Source organism: Microcaecilia unicolor, chromosome 8, assembly GCF_901765095.1.
Source record: "Microcaecilia unicolor chromosome 8, aMicUni1.1, whole genome shotgun sequence".
NCBI classification, from domain to species: Eukaryota; Metazoa; Chordata; class Amphibia; order Gymnophiona; family Siphonopidae; genus Microcaecilia; species Microcaecilia unicolor.
The window spans coordinates 158,697,026-158,715,448 of record NC_044038.1 but is presented as its reverse complement, the minus strand read 5'-3'; the positions used below and the strand labels follow the sequence as shown (position 1 = coordinate 158,715,448).

The window sequence follows — 18,423 nt, the reverse complement described above, 5'->3', positions numbered from 1 at the left end:
TAAGCAGAATCAGGTTTTCTAACTCTCATTCGATATTGATACACCTTCACAGAAAGAATTACTCTAATGATATGCCCAGGTAGGTCGGACAAATTCAAGTCTCAATGCAATTATGACACATTAATTTTGGCAGGAAAGAATATCTGTTCTCTAAAGGTTAACATATTCACATGGCTCCCTAACAAACTGCTTAAGATAAAATTTAAGGATTTTGAGAACTTATTTCAAAATCATTGCTAACATCTATATCACCTGAAAACTGTGTGATAAGCAGACTATCAGGTCCATAGTGAACTGAACATGCAGCTCCCAAACATAAAGCAAGTAGATTGTGTGAATACATGAACACTACACTTCAGGAAATCAACTCTAACTGGTATGTAATTACCCACCCTCCAAAGTTAAGTATTTTTAATAGATCTTACCTGCTAATTTGCTTTCCTTTACTCCCTCCGGACCTGACCAGTCTCCACCTGCTGGAAGGCGAGCACAACCCATCAGTCCAATCCTGGTCCGGTCTGGAGGGATGCTAAGGAAGGTAAGGTTTCTGCACAATTCCACTAAATAAACTAACTAGAGTTAAAAAAGGAATTAAATTGTACTGCAGGAATAAACAAAACTGATCTAGGGTAGAGAATAAAACAGGCAGTCAAGATGATGCACAAGAAACAAACAACAATACTGTGACTAAATTGCAAAAGAACATCATGTTCCAGAATCACCAAATAAGACTGATTAAAACCAGCAGCTAACCTGTAACAGTTGTTTCTCATAAACAGCAAGACAGATCAGGCACACAAGTGGGTGACACCATAAAATGGTGTCTAGAGGGAAGGGCTGTTTCAGAACTCAAAGCAGTGGGTAAGGTTCTGGGGCACACACTGCCTTTTCTGCATGCAGCGGTTTCATATGTCCCCCTGAGTTCCATAGCTAGACAAGAAATGCAGCTCTCAGGGGGATGGGAGGGATCATGTACCTGATCAGTCTTGCTACATAAAATACCTGCTATAAGTAAGCAACTTTGCTTTTCTCCATCAACAAGCAGGATTGGATAGGTATGCAGGGGGATAACTCCCAAGCTCAGGGTCATTCAATAGAGGAGTGGCCTAGTGGTTAGAGCACCGGTCTTGCAATCCAGAGGTGGCCGGTTCAAATCCCACTACTGCTCCTTGTGATCTTGGGCAAGTCACTTAACCCTCCATTGGCTCAGGTACAAACTTATTGTGAGCCCTCCTGGGACAGAGAAATATCCAGAGTACCTGAATGTAACTCACCTTGAGCAACTACTGAAAAATGTGTGAGCAAAATTCTAAATAAATAAATTATGCAGAACATCCTGCTGAATAGCTGATGATGTGAGGGTTGGTTATATCAGCTCTGCTTGAGGAGAAACATGATCAAACCTACATTTATTAAAAAATAATAATAATAATAAAATAAATCAACCTAGCTGCAGAGTTCTGGATCAACTAGAATTTAGAAAAATACTTTGCAGCTACTCTTAAGTATAAAGAATTATAATAATCTAACATAAAAAGAATAAATAATTGAACTCTCTCCTTATGCCTGGTCACAGCAGCTCTCCTCAGCATCAACTCTTCCAGCCAGACCAGTAGAAGGCACTAGGCACCCAAGGTTTTCCAGCCCTGCACTTGAAGGGGCAAACACTGAGTGCCAAAGGTCATTCTCTGGCCTCTAGATGCATCTATTTATGGTTGAAATGTCATTGTATTTGATATTCCCTCAAAAGTCAAACAATCTAGGCAGTTTACAATATAACATTATCAGGCTAATTTTCGAAAGAAAAGGGCACCCAAAAAGCGACAAAAGGCACATGGGCATCCCTGTGAAAGAAGGTGGCCCAAATCCAATAATCAAAACCGGGCCGTAAGGGCATCCTCAGCGCGAAGCCCATCTATGGTCATCCCCACAGGGGGCATATTATGGGCAGCGTTACGTGATGGGCGCCCCCAGCGTATAACGGCTTGCGAAATGGTTTCACATGGGTTGGAACATGGGCGTCCTTAGTTAGACCTGAAATAAAAGCGACCAGAGTAAGGGGGAAGTCGTCTTTAGACCCATTAGCGATTTTGTGCAGTTGGAGAGTGGCGAGAACGTTGTTGGGAGAGAAAGCTGAGAGTTTGTTGAGTACCTGTTACGTATGTCTGTGTGCCATAGTCGGAACGTTTTCACCTTCACCTGCCTCATTTGTGTTTTACCTTTTCAGCTTTCCCTACCCCTTCTAGCCCCCAAACCCAGACACCTCTACTCCTTCCTCTATCTCCCCCATCCCCTCTCCATTTACTGTCCCCAAGTTCATATTTCATTCCCTTACCTGTTTGTAGTCTGTTTGTCTCTTTGTCCTGTGTACTGCTGCAGCGTGTTTGTGAAGACTGTCGTTTGCTGCTTGGAGAGTGAGTGGCTAGAGGGTGTGGCAGGAGAGTTTGTGTTTGTCGGTGGTGGGAGAGTGAGTGGCAGCTTCTGTTTGTTGCTGCTGTGTTTCACCAAGTTGGTAGGGAGAGGTGAGCACTGGTGGCACTGCATTGCACCTGTAGTGTGGGGAAATGGAGGCACTAAATGCACAGGTGGCTTACATGTTGGAGGAAGAGGGGAGGCACCACAGGAGGTACTCACACCCCGAGTTTTCAGGCCCCGTAGCAAAAGTAGGAAAGTTTTCAGTTTCCTAGACCTCACTGACCTGCAGTGTCTCACTAGGTACCGTTTTGATAGGGCTGCCATTCAGCACCTTTGTGACCAGCTCAAACCCCTCCTGCAGCCCAGGACCTGTAGGAACAACCCCATCCCTGTGCACCTAAAGATCACTGCTTCCCTATCTTTTCTGGCCACTGGGAGTTTCCAGTCTGTCCTATCTGTGAACACAGGTTTCACCCAGACATCCATTTCTAACTGCCTCACCCAGTTCCTTGATGCCTTCCTTACCCACACCTCTGAGTACATCGCCTTCCCCACCACCCCCCAGGCCCTGCAGAACAACATGGCTGACTTCTACGCCATAGCTCACTTCCCCTCGGTTATAGGCGCCATTGTCTGCACAAATGTCACACTCAGACCCCCTCCTCCGCCCCCCCCCCCCCCGGCACGAGAGACCACTTATAGGAACAGGAAAGCATTCCACTCACTCAATATGCAAGTTGTGTGTGAAGCCCAGGGGAGATTCTAGACGGGTGTGCCCGATACCCAGGTTCCACCCATGATGCCTATATAATGCAGCACTCAGGAATCTTCCTGCAGCAACTGGTTTTGGCTATTCACCAGTTGCTGCAGGAGGCGCAGGGCTGGGGCGGAAGATGGGGTGGCGAGGGCAGGCATTGTTGGGCCCTCAAGGGGAGGCATGTCATGCCAGGGGTCTGGCGCTCAGCTTGTTGCTGCCTCTGCCTCCTCCTCCTCTTCCACCACTGGTGGTGCCTCAGCTTCCTCCTCCTCCTCCTCCTGCTGGCGCCCTGTATATGTAAAAGGATTGTCCTTGAGATCAGCACATTCAACATGGCTTGCATAGTGCAGGAGCTGGCTGGCTGGCATAAGGCAGGAATGGGGAAAGGTGGGGTCAGTGGTGAGCCCTGGGCTAGACACATGGGGTATGAGATGCATGAGATGACAAGACAGGGACCCCTGGAAGCTGGTCTGAAAAAGGAATACACTATAAGATGTGTTGGCAGGGAACACTCATTCCTTAGCAGCATGTTAGCTGCATTTTGAGTTGTGACTATGGTAGGATGCCCATTTTTTGGGGGAGGGGAGGGAAGAGGGCGGTGGAAGCACTATTTCTTTACATTACTTTCAAATCATGCTATGACATCCACTAAGAGCAGGACATCAGGCAAAAATACCATGACACCATATCCACCCCAGAAAGGGGGATACAGAAGTGAGGCATGTCATCTCATTCATCTCAGGGGAGGTTAGTTGAAAGTTATAGCCACACTCATGGAAGGGTAGCTGCAACCTCAGGCCTTGATCTGGGACAGAGGTATTATGACTTACTAGTTGCCTATTAGCCACATGGAAACTGATATTGTACACATCATTTGCATTATTAAACAAATACATTTACAAATGGTACAGGTGCCCTGTTTATAATGCTTACGTCGAGCCCTGAGGCGCCATCTCACTGCCCTGATCATGTCAGGGCTCTCCCGCTTGATTCTGCGGAACCTCCGCCGGAGGGACTCGAGGTCCCTCCGAATGCCAAATCTTCTGCAAGATATAAGTTTGTACACCAGGAGTCAAGGGATGGCACTTCTTGCCTTCAGCACACAAATTCATTTGGAAATCAAATAGGAGCGACTCACAACACTGATTGGGGGGGGGGGCATTACATTGTGTCAGCCGGTCTCTCATCCAAGGTCTGGCCTTGGTCAGCCCTACTTAGCTTCCTTAGACGCACTGCCAACTGGACGGGTCCGCCACACTCTGGTCTTAACTCTTTATTCAGCTTCAGTCCATACTGTCCGTATTGCTGCTCTTTCTATCCACAAATGCACACCAATGGCAAAACTTCTTATAAATGAAAGTTTATTTGAGCAATTCATAGCAGTACTGCTTACAACTTCACAGAGGAACTTCTTTCTCCCCTCAGTCCCAAACACAGCTGGCAGAAGTTTTACTGTGCCTTTACTTTTCAGGCACTGTTTCAAAACTCTCAGCAGTTAATGTGCTTCTACACCTTTACAACATCAGTATATTTCTTCACATAGTCACAGTTCATCAAACCAGCCAATCTCTTCATTTCTTGTACTCCGGTGCTTTTCTTCTACTCCGGTGCTTAATCTCTTGCAACACTCCTTTCTATTCTCTGAGGCAAATTACCTGCACATCTTTCCCACAGGGATTTCCCCCATCGCCTCAACCTGCTTTCTCCAGTCTTCCACAACCGACTCAGCGTGGCCACTAGGAAACCTCTCTTTGCATTCTCCTCAGTTTGAGCCAGGGCCGCAATCTCCATACCTTCCTCCTCCAGCTCCTCAGCTATCTCCATTTTATCATAATCCCTAGTGACCTCCTCCCCTGGCTCTCCCACCTGTTCCTCATCACTGTCATCAGAAATCATTTCCCAATCCCCGCCTCCCAGCTCCTGTGTGACTTGCCTAGAAAGAGAGGATTCTTGGGACTGGTAGTTCCTCACCCTCCTCAATACTTGGGCTGGTCTCTCAGCCACTAGGGGGCGAACCCTCGGTGTACTGGGAACTCGATACTGAAACTTTCTCTTTCTGCAACCTCCTACCAGCTTGAGCCCCTGTTCCCATATTCTTTTGGTCCAACTTTCCCCTGCCCCCTTACAATTGGTACAGGTTATGTCATTGAGGCGAACATGAGGACAGAGAGTATCGTTTGTGTGCAGTATTGTAGGGATGTGGGAATGTTTTTCCTTTCTAGTACATAGATTCTATTAATGAATGTGCATGTGCACATATCACTGATTACCCTTGAATGCAGACTACAGTTTGTGCTTACATTGCTGAGGGAGCTCTTATATGTGTAGCTACAGGAGGGGGCCCCCTGAGAGTCCAGGAGGGGGGGGGAAGCAAACACTTACCTTTCCAATCTGTCCCTTATTTCACCCCAGGCTTGGATGAAGAAAGTCCTGGCAAGTGGTGGTGGTGCCTAAACAGGATTCGTCTGTGCTTGATGTACAGCTGCACAAAGCACAAAGTTTCAGCTTCACTGAAATTTGGCTATCTTTGCAGCACCATGTTTTTCAGTGAATAAACGTTGGAAAGCGTGCATCGCCTTATATGGACGCCCATGCGTGATGGACATCTTTGCATGCACACTTCCATATATGGACGACCATCCCATATATGGACGATGAGTCAACACGTGGACGACCATGTCGTATGGACGTCCATGACGTGCATGGACCATCATCATGCATGCAGGGCCTTATTTGTATGAGTACGTGTTCACACGTGCGGAGTCTTTCTTATCTGAATCATTATCAAGTGTGCGAACCTCTATACACAATAATATGTACGTTCCTTATATTTCCCTTAGCTGCCAAAGGACGTGGCCCTTGCAAGATGGACGTCCTTCGGCAGTTCTGTGAGAAATACGTCCTTGTTACTGTACTTTACACTTATGAATGTTCTTTATATTTTCCATATCTGGCTGTCCGCAACTACATGCACTGTACTTACGGAACAACCAGGTACATCAAAGTATAGTCATAAGGACGTCTTTCTCATAGAACCACTGAAGGACATCCCTGTTTCAGGGCCGCCATCCTTCGGTGGGACTAGTAAGATGGACGTCCTTTTGCAGTTCTGTGAGAAACGCGTCCGTGTTACTGTACTAAGGACGTCTTTGCAGTATTTTTCCTATACTTTGGGCGTCCCTGATTTGGGAGTTTTCAACTGCGATAATGGAATGTCTAAGGGCGTCCTTTTTCCTATACCTTGGGCGTCCCTGATTTGGGCGTTTTCAACTGCGATAATGGAATGTCTAAGGACGTCCATACTATTTTTCCATTATACCTACCTGATTTTGGCCGACTTCATGAGGACGGACGACCTTTTGAAAATGCCCCTCCACATGTACAGTATATATGGCATGTGCAAAGGCATGCACCCTGCTCAGAGCAGTGACAGGAGGAAGGCTACAGACACCACTGTCTTATATATGATTGATGTGTTGTAGAAGGCCTACGATGGGAACAAGTGAATGTATGAACAGAAACACATCTCTACTATGGCATGACTGTCTTGTGGCTGAAAGGACTGACTTACAAGTAGAGAAAGCCCATGAGACCCAAGTTTACACAGTTTCTGGTAAAAGATTTTAACATGTACTTATCTTCCACTATTATCTAATGGCTAATAAAATAAAAATATTACCCTTATACCACCATTAATATTTTTTCCATCTGCTCCATATGGCAGCCTGCAATCCAGGCTCCAAAAGCATGTTATCAGTATATGTTTTTTTTATCTACCCTTTAAACATTTAGATGCCACTACTACATCATAAAGCACATTGGATCCTGTCTGGATAAAAGATACTGTACAACAATTATTTTAATACATCATGCACTCCACCACTTGTTGCCTCTAAAGTTGAAGTGTGTGACATTTAACTGTTTGAAGATGAATAAACAGCATCATCAAAAACAGATATTTGGGAGATATTTGTCAAGGACAGAACATTGTCATTATAGTTTATGAGATATTTTGAACATAGAGAAACAGCTACTATAGACCCTCCATTAATACCCTATCATCCTTCTCATAGACATGCGTATAAAGACAAAGACATCGCTACATAAATATATTTAATTCATCTCCAGCAGCTCTTATATCCAACTATTTTAAACTCCTGCACATGGCTGGCCTATAACGAAACCAGATATGCCTTGGGTCCATTTCTTCAACATGGCAGTTAATAAATGCTACTAAACAGATACATGAAATCAAACATACAAATGGCGAGTGACCGTACTCACTCGCAAATGCATAGTAGAGACTTCCCTCTCTGTCCCGCCCCCGCATCAATACGTGATGACGGGGGCGGGACAGAGAGGGAAACTGTGCAAAGCCGCCGACGTCGCCGCTACCGCTCCCCTCCCCCAAGGTCGCCGCCACCCCGAGCACTCTCTTCGGTATTGAACTTACATCGGCGAAACGCAGCACGCAGAACAGCTGAGCTCCCGTCGCCCTTTCTTCCCTGCCTGTGTCCCAACCTCGCCGACGTTACGTCACACGAGGGCGGGATGCAGGCAGAGAAGGAAGGCCGACGGGAGCTCAGCTGATCTGCGTGCTGCCTGCGTTTCGCCGATGTAAGTTCAATACCGAAGAGAGGGCCCGGGGCGGGTGCAGGGGTAGCGGTGACCTCGGGGGGGGGGGGGGGGGGGGAGGGGCAGCGGGGAGGGGGCCTTGCCAAAGCCCCATACTAGCCCGTTTTAACGGGCTCAACGGCTAGTAAATAATAAAACAAACCTGCTCTTACTACATTATATAGCATCTCTACAAACGTTTTTACCAGCCTCTCTAAGAACCATCTACAGTCTCTCATGCAGAGATCACTTTTCCCTATCAGGGCATTTACTGTTTTAAAAACTGCTTTGGGTGACTATCTTTACAAATGTAGCAATAGCTCTTTGAACAGACAAGCTATAACTATAGCATGACTTCATCAAAAACTCCAGATATATAAAATCACTGTTCTGCTGATCAAAACACTTATCAGAATATAGAGGAAAACTCATTAAAGCACTTCACAGGTGCCCAATTCTGGTTCAAGAGGATTTGCTGTAGGAAAAACAGAATGTGAGCCTCTAGTGCCAGGAACTATAAAGAAATGAAAATAAATGGCAGTAAGGTTTTCAGAACTCTATATGGGTGGCATAGCAGAAATATTTACAATACCCCTATCTAATTCAGAGTATTCCATGCAGCTGATAGAGATAAAGCAATAATGGACTGATATAAAGTACAGCTTATATAAAAGAGGAGCAGAATATGGAATCTCATTTCCATTTAACTTGGCCTACTAAAGATGGATGTATGTATCTATAGCTGTGGCTCTGTTCCTTTATGAACATTGTAGGAGACACTAAACTTTCCATATATGAATATTTCATTACAAGGACTCGATCTGAAATAGCCGACAGGGTGACAACAGCAAGGACGTCTAACTAGGCTCCAGCAGATCAGACCTCTAGCCTTACTAAATAAATGAAATCCTTAGTGCATCCCCACAAGACATGAAACTATTCATGAATTATTCTCTGTACTTCATTGAAAATGTTACTACTACTAGTACTTATCATTCCTATAACACTAATAGACATACGAAACGCTGTATCAACTTTTACCAACCCTTTTTCTAGGCAAGGTTATTGCAATGTGAATTATCTTGAGTATGTCATGTTTATTGTTTTTATATCTACTGTATTTCATCATATTTTGCTTTTATCATGTAACCCACTTTGTGATATTTATTTAAAGTAGTTAACAAGTGAAAATTAAACACATTTTTGTGCAACACAAGAACTGTTTTCCCTGTATTGAATTTCTATGCCAAAATTGTTAGGAGGGGAGGAAGAGATAGTGGATGATATAGATGGGTAGATTGGATGGGCTATTATTTTCTATGTTTCTATCATATTTTTAATTATTCCCATGTCATGCAAATAGACTTCAACTCTGCTTTCTTTTAAATGTGCTTTGAAAAGCTTCCCCTGTTATATATTTCTCTCTATTCTGCCACGATAAACTAATAATTACTAATACATTTTACAGCAGCAAGTAAGTCCCCTGGATGTTTAATTATGTGTTATAGGAATTAATCATGTCAGTTTTAGTTTTAACAATTTTTTGTACAGTAAAAACATATCTAGAAATTTTAAATGTGAAATAGTTTTGTCTGTTTTTAATAGGTTAATACATTTCAGAAAATATATAAAAACCAAGAATTCACCTAAAGCCAACAGTACCAGTAACATGGAAGTAAACAGACAAGAACAACTAAAACAACAATTGTAGTTTGAATTTAAAAGAGTACCTTTTATACAAAAAAAGGATAACAATGTGTAATTATGGCGTGCATGGCTTACATTTGTATCTGTTTTGAATAACATTTTGAAAAAGTAGGGGGGAGAAGGTATAGAATAGAATGATCTGCTCCAGGTCTCGGAGTCCGTGATGTATATGAGCCTGAATTCCAGTTCTGTCTTACTTTTCAATGTGGCCACGTACATATCACTTATGCCATTTCTTCTGCAAGATGCTTGTGACTTGGATTGGCCACTGTTGAAAACAGGATACTGAGCTAGATGGATCATTGGTCTGACCCAGCATGGCTATTCTTATGTTCTGCTCTTTGCTTTACTCAATTGACCACTGTCTACACCCACTTAACTTCCAAATGGATTTTCAAAAATTGGAATATAGGGACCTTGGAAAAGACTAACTTATTAGAGAATTATTAAAGGGAGAGAAGAATCTAATAAATAAATGTCACAGTTATTCTTCCTGCTTAGTGTAAAGAATGCTACAATGCAACCGAGAATGGTTGGCTATGTTTAAGTGTGGCTTTCAAGTTAATAAGCTACAGGAAAGGTTGAAGCTCAAGTCAAGGTACCATCAAAGCTCTTTATCCTTTAATCTTTCTTTATTCTGAGGCAACTTAGTTTTCCTATATCAACTGACCTCAGAAAATAAACATGCTGGTGCATAAAAAAGCAAGTGGGAAAAGCATGCAGAATTCAGCTCATGGAATTCTTTCTAGCCCTCTGCATGTGTGCATGTATGTCCATGGGTTATAACTGTGAGTTGTATGTGTGGGTCAATACAGTAAGTTTCATTTTATTTGTTAATAAACTGCTTAGCACAATAGGTATTAAAGCGGTTTATAGAAGGAAAAAATACATTATTCTCAGTCATCACCCCACAAGAGGTAAAGAAGCAATCATATCTATCCCATAACCATAACTAGTTAGATAATAAAGAAAGAAACCAATCATACCATATTTAACCATAACTCTGTCTGAACTGCTAAGTTTTCAAAGCTTTTCTAAAGTGAGAAATATTTGGGAATACCCCGCAATTTGCATGGCAAGGAGATCCACTAAAAAGACCCAGCTTAACAAAAGGCTCTGTTACACTGAACTCTCTCCTCAAAGTGCCTTCACCTCCAACCCCTCCTTCACTTTCCCCCCAGACTCTGGCTGAGTACTTTCATGATAAGGTTCACAAGATTAAGGGAAAATTAGGTTCTTACCTTGGTAATTTTCTTTCCTTTAGTCATAGCAGATGAAGCCATTACGTATGGGTTGTGTCCATCAACCAGCAGGGGGAGATAGAGAGCACTCAAATTTCACAGTGCCACATGCAAGCTCATTTTCAAAGCACTTAGCCTCCCAAAGTTCCATAGAAACCTATGGAACTTAGCCTCCCAAAGTGCTTTGAAAATGTGCCCGATGGTCAGCTAGCTCCACTGCCTCTTCAGTATTTGAAGCTTCCAAAGCAGTATAACAAACCGCAATGGGAATAACATGAACTTTCCTCACAGCGAACAATGGCCCCATAACAAGGGCATGAACTCAAAAGGAGGGAATGAACACATCCTCCTGGAGGGAATAAACTCGTCCCCCTCTTTGTATTTATGGAGAGAATACACACATCCTCCTGGAGGGAATGAACTCAACCTCCTACACATGAACTGGAGGGAATGAACTCATCCTCTTATAAGTGAACAAGAATCCTGAAGACTGTTTTCCAACTTTCTCCCAAGGAAGGATTAGAACTTCAGGAAACAAGAACAGAACCTGAAACAGATTCACATCCTACAGACAATCATACAGGGAGGGCTCATGGCTTCATCTGCTATGACTAAAGGAAAGAAAATTATCATGGAAAGAACCTAATTTTCCCTTCCTTGTCATCAAGTAGATGAAGCCATTACGTATGGGATGTAACAAAGCAATCCTTATATAGGGTGGGAATAAGTCACACCACGCGCTAGCACTTGTGCTCCAAAACGCGCATCCCTCCTAGCAGCCACATCCAGCCTGTAATGTCGGGCAAATGAGAGCGTCGAAGCCCATGTTGCTGCACGTCAAATCTCATGAAGAGAGAGTGCTCCAGTTTCAGCCCAAGAGTAAGAAATCGCTCTTGTAGAATGTGCCTTAAAGGCTACAGGCGGAGGCCGGCCGGCAAGCAGATAAGCTGAAAAGATAGCTTCCTTGAGCCAGCGGGCAATAGTGGCTTTAGACGCTGGAGACCCTCTGCGAGAACCTGATGGTAAAACAAACAAATGATCAGAGGTCTTGAAAGAATTAGTAACTCGCAGATACTGCAACAGAGTCCTGCGCACATCCAACAGGTGCAACTGCCCAAAGGATTCTGGAAACTCCTCCTTAACAAAAGAGGGTAGAAAAATAGGCTGGTTTAGGTGAAACGCTGAAACCACCTTAGGCATGAAGGAAGGCACGGTCCGAACCGTGACCCCGGACTCTGAAAACTGCAGAAATGGGTCTCGACAGGACAGCGCCTGGAGTTCTGATACCCGTCTCGCCGAAGTAATGGCCACCAGAAAAACAGCCTTTAGTGTCAAATCTTTCTCTGAAGCTCGCCGTAGCGGCTCAAAAGGAGAACCCTGCAGAGCCTTCAAAACTAGCCCCAGGTTCCAAGCTGGACAAGGTGCCCGCACGGGAGGACGGAGCCGAAGCACCCCTCTAAGAAACCGTGCCACATCTGGATGAGCAGCTAAAGACACGCCTGCAACCTTACCATGAAGGGAGGCCAATGCTGCCACTTGCACCCGCAGGGAATTATAGGCCAAGCCTTTTTGTACACCATCCTGCAAAAAGTCCAGAATTGGCAAGACAGGAGCCCGCATGGGTGTGATCGCTTTTGAAACACACCATGCCTCAAACTGGTGCCATATCCTGGCATAAGCCACGGAAGTGGACCGCTTGCGGGCCTGCAGGAGAGTGGAAATAACATTATTGGAATAGTCTTTGCCTCTCAATAGCCATGCCGTAAGACTAAAACGGCAGGCGTCCTCCATGGCCACCAGTCCCTACGACAACAGGTTCGGTACCAGAGGTAAAGGAAGGGGAGCCTCCACTAGCATCTGTCGGAGGTCCCATACCAAGGCCCCCTGGGCCAATCCGGGGCGATGAGAACCACTTCTCCTGGGTGAAGCCGAATCTGCAGGAGCACACGCCCTATCAAGGGCCACGGAAGGAACACATACCAGAGGCCCAGAGGCCAGGGTTGAGTCAAGGCATCCAACCCGGCTGTGCGAGGATCTCTCCGTCTGCTGAAAAGCACGGGACTTTGGCAGTTGAGCTTGTCACCATAAGATCCATTACGGGCTTGCCCCATTTGGCACATATCTGCAGGAATACTTCGTCTGCCAGTTCCCATTCCGCTGGATCGATTTGATGCCTGCTTAGATAATCAGCTTGCACGTTGCTCTGACCTGCAATGTGAGCTGCCGACAGAAACTGTAGATGCAGCTCGGCCCAGTGGCAAATCTGTTCGGCCTGCGCGGCCAGCGCTCTGCACTGAGTGCCGCCTTGTCGGTTTATGTAGGCCACTGTTGTCGTGTTGTCCGACATCACTCTGACAGCCAATCCTTCCAGGGTCACTTGAAAGGCCAGAAGCGCCTGAAACACCGCTTTCAACTCTAGGCGATTGCTGGACCACTCCGACTCGTCGGGTGTCCAAAGACCCTGGGCATGCTTCCCCTTGCAATGTGCGCCCCAGCCCTTCAGGCTGGCATCTGTCACCACTAGGCACCAATCGGGGAGCGCCAGCGGCATTCCTCACCACAGCATGCTGTCTGAGAGCCACCACTCCATGTTGAGTCGGGCCGCAGGAAGCCAAGAGAGTCTGCATTGATAATCCTGAGATACTGGAGACCATCGTTGAAGCAGGGAATACTGCAGGAGGTCTCAGGTGCGCTCTCGCCCAGGGCACCAAATCCAAGGTGGCCGTCATCGATCCCAACAGCTGGACAATGTCCCAAGCTCGCGGGCGGGGCATCCTCAGGAGCAGACGGACCTGATTCTGAAGCTTGCACCACCTTTGCTCGGGTAGGAATACATATCCCGAGTCTGTGTTGAACTGTGCCCCCAAATATTCTAGAGATTGCGAGGGGGTCAGGTGACTTTTGGCTACATTGACAACCCAACCCACAGATTGCAGTACTGAGACCACTCTGGCTGTAGCTTGATGGCTCTCTGTTGTGGAGTCCGCTCTGATGAGCCAGTCGTCTAGGTACGGGTGAAACCGGATACCTTCTCGCCTGAGAAAAGCAGCTACTACCACCTTGGAAAAGGTTTGGGGAGCTGTGGCGAGGCCAAAAGGCAAGGCCTGGAACTGGAAATGTTTTCCCATCACCGCAAACTTCAGAAACTTCTGGTGCGGGGGCCACATTGTAATGTGCAAGTAAGCTTCTTTCAGGTCCAGAGACGTGAGAAACTCTCCTGGCTGTACCGCCGCACTGACGGAGCGCAGGGTTTCAATGTGAAAATGCCGCACTCTTAGGGACTTGTTTAATTCTTTTAAGTCCAGAATAGGGCGAAAAGACCCACCTTTTCGCGGCACCACAAAGTAAATGGAGTAGCGGCTGCAGCCGAAATCGGCGGGAGGCACCGGGGGAAACCGCCCCAATGTGAATCAAGCCTTGTAAGGTCTCCTCTACCGCCGCCCGTTTGGCGGCAGAACAGCATTGGGACTCCACAAACACGTCTCTTATCGGGGCATCGAATTCTATTCGGTATCCTTCTCTGATGAGGTCCAAGACCCACTGATCTGAGGTAATTTTGGCCCACTCCTCGAGAAAGAGGGAAAGACATCCTCCTATAGCAGGAATCGAGGAGGGGGCCGGCGCACCCTCATTGAGAGGGTCGCCCTCGAACTCCAGGTCTTGAGCCTGCTGCTGCGGAACGTTTGTCCGAGTGAAAGGAGTTCCTCTGCTGAAAACCAGCCACGAGAAGTGGACTCAGCAGAATGCCCCGGGCGGTCCCTTCTAGCTTCACGGAAGCGAGGTCTATAAGAGGAGTGAACCGCCTGACCCTTGGAGGAAGGCCGTGGCCTATCCTCGGGTAAGCGCTGGGGTTTAGCATCTCCTAGGCCTTTCACAATTTTCTCCAACTCCTCACCAAAAGGAGAAGGCCTTGAAAGGGCAACTTCACCAACCTTTGCTTAGAGGCCGTGTCCGCCGCCCAATGCCGTAGTCACAGAAGACGGCGAGCCGCCACTGCTACAGCCATCTGTTTAGCCGAAGCTCTGACAATATCATAAAGGGCGTCAGCCAAAAAGGACAAGGCCGACTCCATTCGCGGAGCCACTTCAGACAAGGGCTCCGCTCCATCACCGGGCTGTTCCACTGCCTGTTGCAACCATGCCAGGCAGGCTCCAGCAGCATAACAACTGCATGCAGACGTCCGAATAGTAAGACCAGCAATTTCAAAGGACCGTTTAAGTGCTGATTCCAGTCTACGGTCTTGCATGTCCTTCAGGGCAACACCTCCTTTAACCGGGAGGGTAGTTCTCTTTGTCACAGCTGTGACTAGGGCATCCACCTTAAGCATTGCAAAGCAAGCCAAATGCTCCTCACTCAGAGGGAATAATTGCCCCATAGCCCTGGAAACTTTCAAAGGTCCTTCGGGGTCAGCCCATTGAGCTGAAATAAGCTCTTGGATGGAGTCATGCAAAGGAAAGGCTCGAGCAGGCTTTTTGGTACTTGCCATCCTCGGATTTCCAGAGGAGGCCACGCCACTCCCAGGATCTTCAATAGAAAGGACCTATAAGACAATCTGAAACAAGCGCTGGCAGCTCCTCGCGGTGGAAAATCCTCACCGCGGACGGATCATCTGGATCCAGTGGCCCTTCTGCACCTTCCTCTGTTTCCTCTGGCCACGAGGGCCTGCCAGACCCCTCAGAGTCACCACATCCCAACCACGGGGGGGAAAAGGGGGGTGCGCCACTCTCTGAAGGGGAATTTACCCTTCTGCGCTTCTCTTGCGGCCAGCTATCAGGGAAAAACGCCTTAGAGGGCAATCCCAGGCCTGCATCCACCGGAGGGGCAGTAAGGGGGGCCATAGAAAACCCCTGTGGCTGAGCTCTTTTAAGCATATATGCATTATGAAGCAATAATACAAAGTCAGGGGAGAAAAACTCGCCCTGGGCACCCGGTTCCAGTCCGGGGCTAGTAGCTCTTTGGCCAGCCTCAATTCGAGGGCCCCCTCCGGTCTCCAGACCCTCCGCCTCAGCAGGGGTCGCGCCATGTGGTGCTTTCAAAATGGCGCCCGCTGCCAGCTCCACCGAGCGGGAAGAATCATCACTCGCCATGCTCGGGCCGGGCCGGCTCTTACGCCTGAACAGCACGTTTTACAGAGCCCTGCTGCTGATCTGCGCTTACCACAGTTGGAACAGCGCTTAACACTCTCTGCAGCCATCGCCGAAAAACAGCGGAAAATTAAAAATGGCGGCTTCGTGCCAAAAACGTCCCGATCGCGGGCCCTCCCCGGAGGAGTCAGAAAACACTCTTACCTCACTGGACCGAGTATACAAGCTCCGGTCACACTGTAGAAACTGAAGAAAACATCTTGCTTTTTTTTTTTTTTTTTTTTTTTTTTTTAAACGCTGAGAGGAAAGTAGAGAAAACAGCAAAAGAGGCAATCAAATCAACTCCGGAGGTACAGAACAGTGGGAAAGGCAGGGAAAGGCGAACCAATGTGCCTGCATCCACCAAGTATAGAGTGGAAAAGAGCAGGGAAAAGTGAAACTAATGTGCTCACATCCACTGGGGGGATGGGTAAGGCAGGGAAAGGGCTAACCTATGTGCCTTTAAAGTGAAGCTGCTATAGCCTCTAACACCCCGGCTAACAACTGGCAAGCCAGGAGCCACCCCCAGTCACATTTTTTAAAGACCTTGATCAAGCTGCAACCACCCTGCTTGGGGAGATAGAGAATACTGTAGAGTCAGTGGAGCTAGCTGACCATGTGGCACTGTGAAATTTGAGTGCTCTCTATCTCCCCCTGCTGGTTGATGGACACAACCCATACGTAATGGCTTCATCTGCTTGATGACAAGGGAACTTGAATTCTCAACCAGGTCACCTCCACCTCTCCTTCCCTTAGTCCATTCTCTCAACCCTCCAACCCCTGCCTCCTTTTCTTCCTTTTCTGAAATCACCGAAGAGGAAACTACACATCTTATTTCCTCCTCAAAACTAACTACCTGTTCTTCTGATCCTATTCCCACCCATCTACTTAACACTATCTCTCCTACTGTCATCCCTTTTATCTGTCATATCCTCAGTCTTTCACTGTCCACTGCAACTATTCCTGATGCCTTCAAACATGCCGTAGTCACACCACTCCTTAAAAAAACCTTCACTGGACCCTACCTGTCCTTCCAACTATATCAGTCAGGCTGATATTCAGCAAAACACGCTTCGAAAGTGCCAAACCCCTCTGAGAAAAGTTGCACTGGCTCCCAATCAAAGAACGGATCATCTTCAAAATCTGCACCTTAGTCCACAAAATCATGTACGGCGTAGTCCCAGGATACATGACAGACCTTATAGACTTACCAATAAGAAACAAAGTCAGATCATCAAGATCCTACCTAATAAACCTACACTACCCAAATTGCAAAGGACTGAAATACAAAACAACTTACGCAGCTGGCTTCTCCTACATAAGCGCACAACTATGGAATGGGCTCCCAAAAGCTGTGAAAACAATCCACGATGACTTGAACTTCAGGAAATCACTAAAAACCAACCTCTTCAAAAAGGCCTACCCCAACGACCCCACGTAATCCTCTTCAACTACCAACACAGCATGACTATGATCGAACAGGACATCATACAATCTTCATCCATTCCGACCCTCCACTTATACCTCATACGATCACTATACAACTTTGTATTTGTTATCCACCGACTGGGCAAATGCCTTTGACGGTACTATGTAAGCCACTTTGAGCCTGCAAATAGGTGGGAAAATGTGGGGTACAAATGCAACAAATAAATAAATAAACTATTACCCCATCTCCCTCCTCCCTTTCCTATACAAGATACTTGAACGTGCTGTTCACCGCCGTTGCCTTGACTTTCTTTCATCTCAAGCTATTCTTGATCCACTTCAATCTGGCTTTCGCCCCTTCATTCAACTGAAACAGCGCTTGCTAAAGTCTCCAATGATCTGTTCCTGGCCAGATCCAAAAGTCTCTATTCTATCCTCATCCTTCTCGATCTATCTGCTGCTTTTGACACTGTTGATCACAGCCGACTCCTTGACACGCTGTCCTCACTTGGATTTCAGGGCTCTGTTCTTTCCTAGTTTTCCTCTTATCTCTCCCAGCGTACCTTTAGTGTATACTCTAGTGAATCCTCCTCTACTTCTATCCCACTGTCAGTTGGTGTACCTCAGAGATCTGTCCTGGGACCTCTTCTTTTCTCCATCTATACTTCTTCCCTTGGTACTCTGATCTCATCCCATGGTTTTCAGTATCATCTTTACGCTGATGACTCCCAGATCTACCTCTTCACACCAGAAATCTCAGCCAAAATCCAGGCCAAAGTATCAGCCTGCCTGTCTGACATTGCTGCCTGGATGTCTCAGCGCCATCTGAAACTAAACATGACCAAAACTGAGCTTCTTATCTTTCCCCCTAAACCAACCTCTCCTCCTCCCCCCATTCTCTATTTCTGTGGATAACACTCTCATCCTTCCTATCTCATCAGTTCGTAACCTTGTGGTCATCTTTGACTCCTCCCTCTCCTTCTCTGCACATATTCAGCAGACTGCTAAAACCTGTCATTTCTTTCTCTATAATATCACCAAAATTCGCCCTTTCCTTTCTGAGCACACTACCAGAACCCTCATCCACACTCTTTATCACCTCTCGCTTAGACTATTGCAACTTGCTTCTCACAGGTCT

General features: G+C 46.4%; 1 protein-coding gene across 1 annotated transcript in view; it reads right to left on the bottom strand.

The window, feature by feature from the left end:
* The window catches only part of GALNT10 (polypeptide N-acetylgalactosaminyltransferase 10), a 293,160-nt gene that overhangs the window by 242,979 nt on the left and 31,758 nt on the right, over positions 1-18,423 (bottom strand). The gene's annotated exons all lie outside the window — the stretch shown is intronic.